The sequence below is a fragment of the Gorilla gorilla genome, chromosome 2 (genome assembly GCF_029281585.2).
Source record: "Gorilla gorilla gorilla isolate KB3781 chromosome 2, NHGRI_mGorGor1-v2.1_pri, whole genome shotgun sequence".
In the NCBI taxonomy this organism is placed as follows: domain Eukaryota; kingdom Metazoa; phylum Chordata; class Mammalia; order Primates; family Hominidae; genus Gorilla; species Gorilla gorilla.
This window is the reverse complement of record NC_086017.1, coordinates 150057232-150066411: the sequence shown is the minus strand read 5'-3', so window position 1 is coordinate 150066411 and position 9180 is coordinate 150057232. Positions and strand designations below refer to the sequence as shown.

General features: G+C 44.5%; 1 pseudogene; it reads left to right on the top strand.

The window, feature by feature from the left end:
• The first annotated feature begins 4169 nt into the window (after positions 1–4169).
• Positions 4170–4875, top strand: LOC109026208 (ATP synthase F(0) complex subunit C1, mitochondrial-like; annotated as a pseudogene).
• Positions 4876–9180: the final 4305 nt, after the last annotated feature.

The window sequence follows — 9180 nt, the reverse complement described above, 5'->3', positions numbered from 1 at the left end:
TCAAATTCCTTATTAAGTGTATTTTTTTATTTTGAAAAATGTCTTGTTTTGTTTCATTTAAGATGTTTCCTGTCCATGTAATTATTATTTTGTTGCTTATTTTTGTTTATTAGTTTTTTTCTCTCTAGACGTCTTTTTTTGCCTTGAGGTTTTTTCTTTTTTTTTTCAAATTAATTTTTTTTTTTTTTTGAGACGGAGTTTCGCTCTTGTTGCCCAATGCTGGAGTGTAGTGGCAGGATCTCTGCTCACTGCAACCCCCACCTCCCAGGTTCAAGCGATTTTCCTGCCTCAGCCTCCCTAGTAGCTGGGATTACAGGCACCTGCCACCACACCCAGGTAATTTTTGTATTTTTAATAGAGACGGAGTTTCACCGTGTTGGCCAGGCTGGTCTTGAACTGCTGACCTCAGGTGATCCACCTGCCTTGGCCTCCCAAAGTGCTGGGATTACAGGCGTGAGCCACTGCAGCCGGCCAGATTTAATTTTTTAGAGCAGTTTTAGGTTTACAGCAAAGTTGAGCAGAAAGTTTCCACCTATCCCCTGTCTCCTGCAAATACAAGGCCTCCTCCATTTTCTTTTCTTTTCTTTTTTGAGACAGAGTTTCGCTCTTGTTGCCCAGGCTGGAGTGCAATGGCACCATCCTGGCTCACTGCAACCTCTGCCTCCCGGGTTCAAGCAATTCTCCTGCCTCAGCCTACCAAGTACCTGGGATTGCAGGCGTGCACCACCACGCCTGGCTAATTTTTTGTATATTTAGTAGAGACAGGGTTTCACCATGTTGGGCAGGCTGGTCTTGAACTCCTGACCTCAAGTGATCTGCCCACCTCAGCATATTACAGGCTGGGATTACAGGCGTGCACCACCACACCTGGCTAATTTTTTGTATTTTTAGTAGAGACAGGGTTTCACCACGTTGGCCAGGCTGGTCTTGAACTCCTGACCCCAAGTAATCTGCCCGCCTCAGCAGATTACAGGCGTGAGCTGCCGTGCCAGGCTTGAAATACATCTTGATTGCTTTCTGGATGCTTTTAATGTAATCTTCCTGTCTTTGATCTGCAGTTTCTCTGTGAGGAGTCTAAGTGTGGGTTATTTTTATCATTCTTGAGATTCATTGTGATTTCTGAAACAGGATTTTAGGAGTGCAAAAGGCTTATTGGAAAAAGAAAAAGAAAAAAAAGAAACAGGATATATATTTTTCAGCAATTCTGGAAAATTTCTCAGGCATTTTCTCTTTGAGTGTTACCTGTCCATTTTCTCTATTATTTTCTTCTGGAACCCCAGTTAGCCAAATGTTAGATCTTCTCATTCTATCATGCATGTTTCCTGATATCTCTTTGTTTCTCTGTGTTATATTCTGAATAATTTTGGTAGTTCTTCTAGTTTATTAATTTCTTCTTCAATTATATCTAATTTGTTTGTTAATATTTTCATTGAGTTTTTTAATTTTTTTTTTTTTTTTTTTTTTTGAGACAGAGTCTTGCTCTGTCGCCCAGGCTGGAAAGCAGTGGTGCTATCTCAGCTCACTGCAAGCTCCGCCTCCCAGGTTCACACCATTTTCCTGCCTCAGCCTCCCGAGTAGCTGGGACTACAGGTGCCTGCCACCACACCCAGCTAATTTTTTGTATTTTTAGTAGAGACGGGGTTTCACCGTGTTAGCCAGGATGGTCTCGATCTCCTGACCTCACGATCTGCCCACCTCGGCCTTCCAAAGTGCTGGGATTACAGGCGTGAGCCACCGTGCTCAGCCGATTAATTGTAAAAAACACATAACATAAAATTTATCATCTTACCCATTTTTAAGTGTACATACAGTTCAAGACTGTTAAGTGTATTCACATTGTTGTGCAACTGATCTCCAGAACTTTTTTTTTTTGAGACAGGGTCTCACTCTGTTGCCCAGGTTGGAGTGCAGTGATGCTATCATGGCTCACTGCAGTTACCTCCCTGGGCTCAGGTGATCCCCTTACCTCAACCTCCCGAGTAGCTGGGACTGCAGGCTCATACTACCACACCCAGGTAATTTTTGTATGTTTTGTAGAGACAGGGTTTCACCATGTGGCCCAGGCTGGTCTTGTTTCCGGGCTCAAGGGATCTGCCCTCCTCAGCCTTCCAAAGTGCTGTGATTACAGGCATGAGCCACTATGCCCAGCCTCCAGAACTTTTTCATCTTGCAAAAGTAAAATGCTATACTCATTAAATAACTCCTCAGTTCCCCCTTCCTCCACCCCATGGCAACTACTGTTCAACTTTCTGTTTCTATAAATTTAATTAATTTAATAAATAAATAAAATTTAACTAAATTTTATTTTAGATGGTGAAATCATGCAATATTTGCCTTTTTGTGACTGGCATATTTCTTTTCTTTTTTTTTTTTTGAGACAGAGTCTTGCCCTGTTGCCCAGGGTGGAGTGTAGTGGTGTGATCTTGGCTCACTGCAGCCTCTGCCTCCCTGGTTGAAGCGATTCTCCTGCCTCAGCCTCCCGAGTAGCTGGGATTATAGGCACCTGACACCAAGCCTGGCCATTTTTTTTTTTAATTTTTTTTTTTTTTAATAGACACGGGGTTTCACCATGTTGGCCAGGCTGGTCTCGAACTCCTGACCTCGTGATCCACCTGCCTCAGCCTCCCAAAATGCTGGGATTACAGGCGTGAGCCACCATGCCCGGCCATGACTGGCTTATCTCATTTAGCAAAATGACTCAAGATTTACTCATGTTGTAGCATGTGACAGGATTTCCTTCCTTTTTAAGGCTGAATCATATTTCACTGTATGTATATACTACATTTTGTTTATCCATTCTTCCTTTGATGGACGCTTGGTTTGCTTCCACCTCTTGGCTACTGTGAATAAGCTTCTATAAACAAGGGTGTGCAAATATTTCTTTGAGGCCCTGCTTCCCATTCTTTTGGATATATATCCAGAAGTGAGATTGCTGGGTCATAAAGTTGTTCTGTTTTTAATTTTTTAAAGGAACTTCCATGCTATTTTCCACAGTGGCTGTGCCATTTTACAGTCCCATCAACGATGCATAAAGGTTCCAATTTCTCCACATTCTCACCAACACGTGTTATTTTCTGAATTCAGAGCTGCATGAGGTTTGTTTGGGTCAGAATAAAGGACAATTGCCCTGGAACAACCAACACAGGCTCTTCAACTTTTAAGTTCCTCATTTTTGAAGAAAGTTTCCAACCACCAACTTGTGGTTCATTGGTCATTGGCCAACCTGACATTCTGACTCCTAAGTGGGGAGTTTTATGGATGTGTGTGAATAACTAGTGGGACCATGTTCTCCAGCAGCTTCTGAAGATCAGAGAACAGAGAAACTTGAAGATAGAACTCCAGGCCAGGCGTGGCAGTTCACGCCTTTAATCCCAGCACCTTGGGAGGCCGAGGTGGGTGGATCACCTGAGGTCTGGAGCTCGAGACCAGCCTGGCCAACGTGGCGAAAACCTGTCTCTACTAAAAATACAAAAATTAGCCGGGCATGATGGCTGCCTGTAATCCCAGCTATTCAGGAGGCTGAGGCAGGAGAATGTCTTGAAACTGGAGGCAGAGGTTGCAGTGAGTCAAGATCGCACCACTGCACTCCAGCCTGGGCAATAGAGTAAGACTCTGTCTCAAAAAAGAAAGAAAGAGAGAGCGAGCGAGAGAGAGAGAGAGAAAGAAAGAAGAAAGAAAGAAAAAAGAAAGAAAGAAAGAAAGAAAGAAAGAAAGAAAGAAAGAAAGAAAGAAAGAAAGAAAGAAAGAAAGAGAGAGAAAGCAAGCAAGCAGGAAGGCAGGCAGGCAGGCAGGCAAGGAAGGCAAGGAAGGCAAGGAAGGCAAGGAAAGTCAAGGAAGGCAAGGAAGGCAACGAAGGCAAGGAAAGAAAGGAAAGAAAGAAAGAAAGAAAATAGAACTCTGGAGGAAAGTTAGGGGAACCAGGAAGACTCCTGAGCAGTAAGAACCACAGCTAATTCTTTGGGCAGATTTCCCTATTTTCTTTACATCCAAGGACAAGAATTCCTCTGCCCTGCCCAGGGAACAGAAGCCTGCTGTGCCCACTCAGAGGAAGATTCTGATCAGAGAACACATCAGCATTTAGAAAATTGCAACTTCTAAGTCATCTTGGGCAGGGTGAATGCTGTGGGCCAAGCTGGAGATGCAGGGCAGTGAGAGTGCAGACTGAAAAAATGCAGACCCCTGGGGCACTACTCATTTCTCAGGCTCTGATCTGCTGTAGTACTAGGGGTTTACTCAGGTCTGTGTCTGCCTCCTTTCTGAACTGGCCAAATAATTTATGCAAACAGCTTTCCTACAGCAGCTCTCCACTCCACGTGGCCAGATAGGAGTTCCAGACCAGTGTTGTCTCCTGGGACATTGACACAGCAGCCAAGTTTACTGATGCTGGGGCAATCACAATTGGTTGGTTGGTTTGAGATAGGGTCTCACTTTGTCATCCAGACTGGAGTGCAGTGGCACAATCACAGTTCACTATAGCCTCAACCTCCCGGGCTCAAGCGATCCTCCCACCTCAGCCACCTGAGTAGCTGGGACTACAGATGCATGCCACCATGCCCAGCTAATTGTTTAATATTTTGTAGAGACCAGGTGTTGCAATGTACCCAAGCTGGTCGTGAATTCCTGAGTTCGAGCAATCTGCCTGCCTGGGCCTCCCAAAGTGCTAGGAATACAGGTGTGAGCCACCACACCCAACCCACGATTGTAACTGGCTCAGGGGCTGGCATAGGAATGGTGTCTGGCAACTTGATCATTCACTATGCCATCAGCCCATCTCTCAAGGAACAGCTCTTCTATGCCATTCTGGACTTTGCCCTGTCTGAGGCCATGGGGCTCTTCTGTTTGACAGTCACCTTCCTCATCCTCTTTGCCATGTGAAGCTCCATGGGGGTCACCTACTCACCCTTGCTGCTACAACTCCGTAACATTCCTGGTGCTGGCATGTGCTGAGTTTTACCATTAAACACGTTTCTGTTTTTAAAAAAAAAAAAAAGGCGGGGCAAGGGGGCGACTTTCTTGGTGGAACAAATACTGCACTGGGAATCCAGAACTTAGAACCCTAGTTTTCATTTCTGGTGCTTTGGCTAAGAGGCTGTGTTATGTTAAGCAAACTTCCTCCAGTAATTTCCTTTTACAGAAGATACAACTAAGTTAACCTGTTTTAGACCCAAGGCTGGGACAACAGCTGTCAGAGTTTTCTGAATGCCCGTTCTGGTTCAGCTATACCTTGCTTTCTTTAGTTATCTTTATAGAGCAGTGAAAAATTCACCTTTATGATAAATGATTGTATTACCATGTGAAACTTTCCACCACAGCAAGCCAGCAAAAATATGACTGTACATGCTCCCTGCTGAAGGGAAGTATGTAGAAATAAAATGACTCTTCTACTGCAGTAGTGAGACTGCTGAGTGGGAATGTGGGCAGGACATGAGGGTTTCTTTTTTTAAAGTTTCTACAACATAGATTGTGCATGGTGTCTCACGCCTGTAATGCTAGCACTGTAGGAGGCCAAGCCAGGAGGATCCCTTGAGCCCAGGAGTTCAAGACCAGCCTGCACAACATAGGGAGACCCTGTCTCTTAGAAAAAAAAAATAATACAGTGGCTCATGCCTGTAATCCCAACACTTTAGGAGGCCAAGGCAGGTGGATCATGAGGTCAAGAGATCAAGACCGGCCAGGTGTGGTCACTCACGCTGGTAATCCCAGCACTTTGGGAGGCTGAAGCAGGCGGATCACGAAGTCAGGAGTTCGAGACCAGCCTGGCCAGCATGGTGAAACTCCGTCTCTACTAAAAATACAAAAAATTAGCCGGGCATGGTGGTGCACATCTGTAATCCCAGCTATTCGGGAGGCTGAGTCAGGAGAATCATTTGAACCCAGGAGATGGAGGTTGCAGTGAGCTGAGATCGCGCCATTGCACTCCAGCCTGAGCGATAGGTGAGACTCTGTCTCAAAAAAAAAAAAAAAGAGATAGAGACCATCCTGGCCAACATGGTACACCCTGTCTTTACTAAAAATACAAAAATTAGCTGGGCGTGGTGGCGCGTGCCTGGAGTTCCAGCTACTCAGGAGGGTGAGGCAGGAGAATTGCTTGAACCCAGGAGGCAGAGGTTGCAGCAAGCCTAGATCGCGCCACTGCACTCCACCCTGGGGACAGAGCAAGACTCCATCTAAAAAAAAAAAAAAATATATATATATATATATATAGTAATATAACAAAATTAAATTAAAATTAAAAAGTCACTATAATTTTGTTGTTATGTTTTCTACTTGTTGGTAATATTTAAGCACCTAGGCTGGGTAACATAGCGAAACCCCATCTCTACAAAAAAAAAAAACAAACAAAAATTAGCCAGGCATGGTGGCAGCACCTGCAGTACCAGCTGCTCAGGAGGCTGAGGTGGGAGGATTGCATGAGCCCAGGAGGTTGAGGCTTCAGTGACTGTGATCGTGCCATTGGACTTCAGCCTGGGCAACACAGCAAGACAATGTCTCAAAAAAAAAAAAAAAAGATAAACACAAATTTAAAGTGATATAAAAGATATAATAGGCTGGGCATAGTGGCTCACACCTGTAATCCCAGCCCTTTGGGAGGCCAAAGCAGGCATATCACCTGAGGTCAGGAATTCGAGACCAGCCTGGCCAACATGGTGAAACCCATCTCTACTAAAAACACAAAAATTAGGGCCAGGCATGGTGGCTCACGCCTGTAATCCCAGCACTTTGGGAGGCTGAGGCAGGTGGATCACCCGAGGTCAGGAGATTGAGACTACCCTGGCCAACATGGTGAAACCCCCGTCTCTACTAAAAATACAAAAATTAGCCAGGCATGATGGCGCGTGCCTGTAATCCCAGCTACTCGGGAGGCTGAGGCAGGAGAATCACCTGAACCTGGAAGGCAGAGGTTGCAGTGAGCTAAGATCTCGCCATTGCACTCCAGACTGGGTGTCACAGCAAGACTCTGTCTAACAAAAAAAAAAAAAAAGTAGGCATGTGTGGTGGCAGGCCCCTGTAATCCCAGCTATTTGGGAAGCTGAGGCAGGAGAATCACTTGAATCCGGAAGGCAGAGGTTGCAGTGAGCCGAGACTGCGCCATTGCACTCCAGCCTGGGCAACAAGAGCAAAACTTTGTCTCAAAAAATTAAATAAATAAATAAATAAATAAATAAATAAATAAATAAATAAATAAAATAAAATAAAATAAAATAAAGTGATATAATAGATTCTTAAAAACTATTCAAGTTTGCTTAAGACAGCAAAATGTGAAAAACTCATCTCTCCTCACCACCCAATCATTATTGCCCATTGTAGGCCAGGAACCCCAGGAAATAGACTCTGGAACAAACTTGTGTGCGGATGGTTCATTGGCAAATGCTCTCAGAAACGTGCAAGGCAGTGAGAAAAGCAAGATCTGGCACAGAGAGAAGTTAGGCTGTGATGCAGTTGCAACAGAGGCTTCAGCAGTCCTTCAGGGAGCTCTGAAGCTAGGATGGCCATTCAGAATTGTCCCAAACTGAGGCAAAGGGGAGATGCATTTATATCCCATAATATTCAGTCATTGGATGCAATCTGTTCTTAGGCAGGAACTTAAACTTCGCAAAGCAGCTACCCACAACTAAAATCGCAGTCTGGCAAGGCACTATACAGTAAGCTGTCAGCAGGCAACATTCCTGGCAACTGGAATAAGTGATTTGTACTAAAGAGGGGCAACTAGAGAACACACCACAGTAGCTACTAGAGCCCTAAACTCCTATTCCTCTCCCGATACAAAAATCAGCAGTTACATGTGTATCCTTCAAGACCTGTGTTTTGGTTTCTTTTTCTTCTTCTTCTTTTTAAAATAAAACAATTGCAAAATATTTCATATTACAGATGTTCAATTTCATCAGATGCCTTTTTTTTTTTTTTTTTTTTTTTTTTTTTTTTTTTTTTGAGACAGAGTCTCTCTCTGTCACCAGGCTGGAGTGCAGTGGCACAATCTGGGCTAACTGCAACCTCCACCTCCCGGGTCCACGCCATTCTCCTGCCTCAGCTTCCCGAGTAGCTGGGACTACAGGCTCATGCCACCATGCCCAGCTCGTTTTTTGTATTTTTAGTAGAGACGAGGTTTCACCATGTTGGCCAAGATGGTCTGGAACTCCAGACCTCGTGATCCGCCCGCCTCAGCCTCCCAAAGTGCTGGGATTACAGGCGTGAGCCACTGCGCGCAGCTCATCAGATGCTTTTTTGACATCTCTTGTAATTACCATATGGTCATCCTCAAGCTTATCTGATTCTCAAGATTTGAATTGAAAATGTGCGAGCACAGCAAAGAACATTTTGGAAAATAATCAATAATGAAGCAAGTTGCCTTATCAGATAGCAAATCACAGTAAAAAGCAATAGTAATCTACACAATATGACATCATTGCATGAATAAACAAATGAATGGAAATGAATAGAAAATCCAAAAACATATTATTTTATATATGAAAATATTTTGTCTATAATAAAGATGGAATTTTTCCAGCCTGGGCAATATAATGAAACTCTGTCTCTATAAAAAAATTAAAAATTAGCCAGACATGGTGACCTGCCATCTGTAGTCTCAGCTACTCGGGAGACTGAGGTGGGAGAATTGCTTGAGCCAAGGAGGTTGAGGTTGCAGTGAGCTATGATCAAACCACTACACTCCAGCCCGAGCAACAGAGCGAGACCCTGTCTGAAAGAAAAAGAAAAACAGGCTGGGCGCGGTGGCTCACGCCTGTAATCCCAGCACTTTGAGAGGCCAAGGCAGGTGGATCACGAGGTCAGGAGATCGAGACCATTCTGGTGAACACAGTGAAACCCCGTCTCTACTAAAAATACAAAAAATAAATTAGCCGGGCGTGGTGGCGGGCACCTGTAGTCCCAGCTACTCAGGAGGCTGAGGCAGGAGAATGGTGTGAACCCAGGGGGTGGAGCTTGCAGTGAACCGAGATCATGCCACTGCACTCCAGCCTGGGAGACAGCAAGGCTCCGTCTCCAAAAAAAAAAAAAAAAAAAAAAAAAAAAAAAAAAAAAAACCAAGAAAGAAAAGAAGAAGAAAAACAAAGGCCGGCTGCGGTGGCTTACGCCTGTAATCCCAGCACTTTGAGAGGCCAAGGCGGGCGGACCACCTGAAGTCAGGAGTTCGAGACCAGCATAACCAACATGGAGAAACCC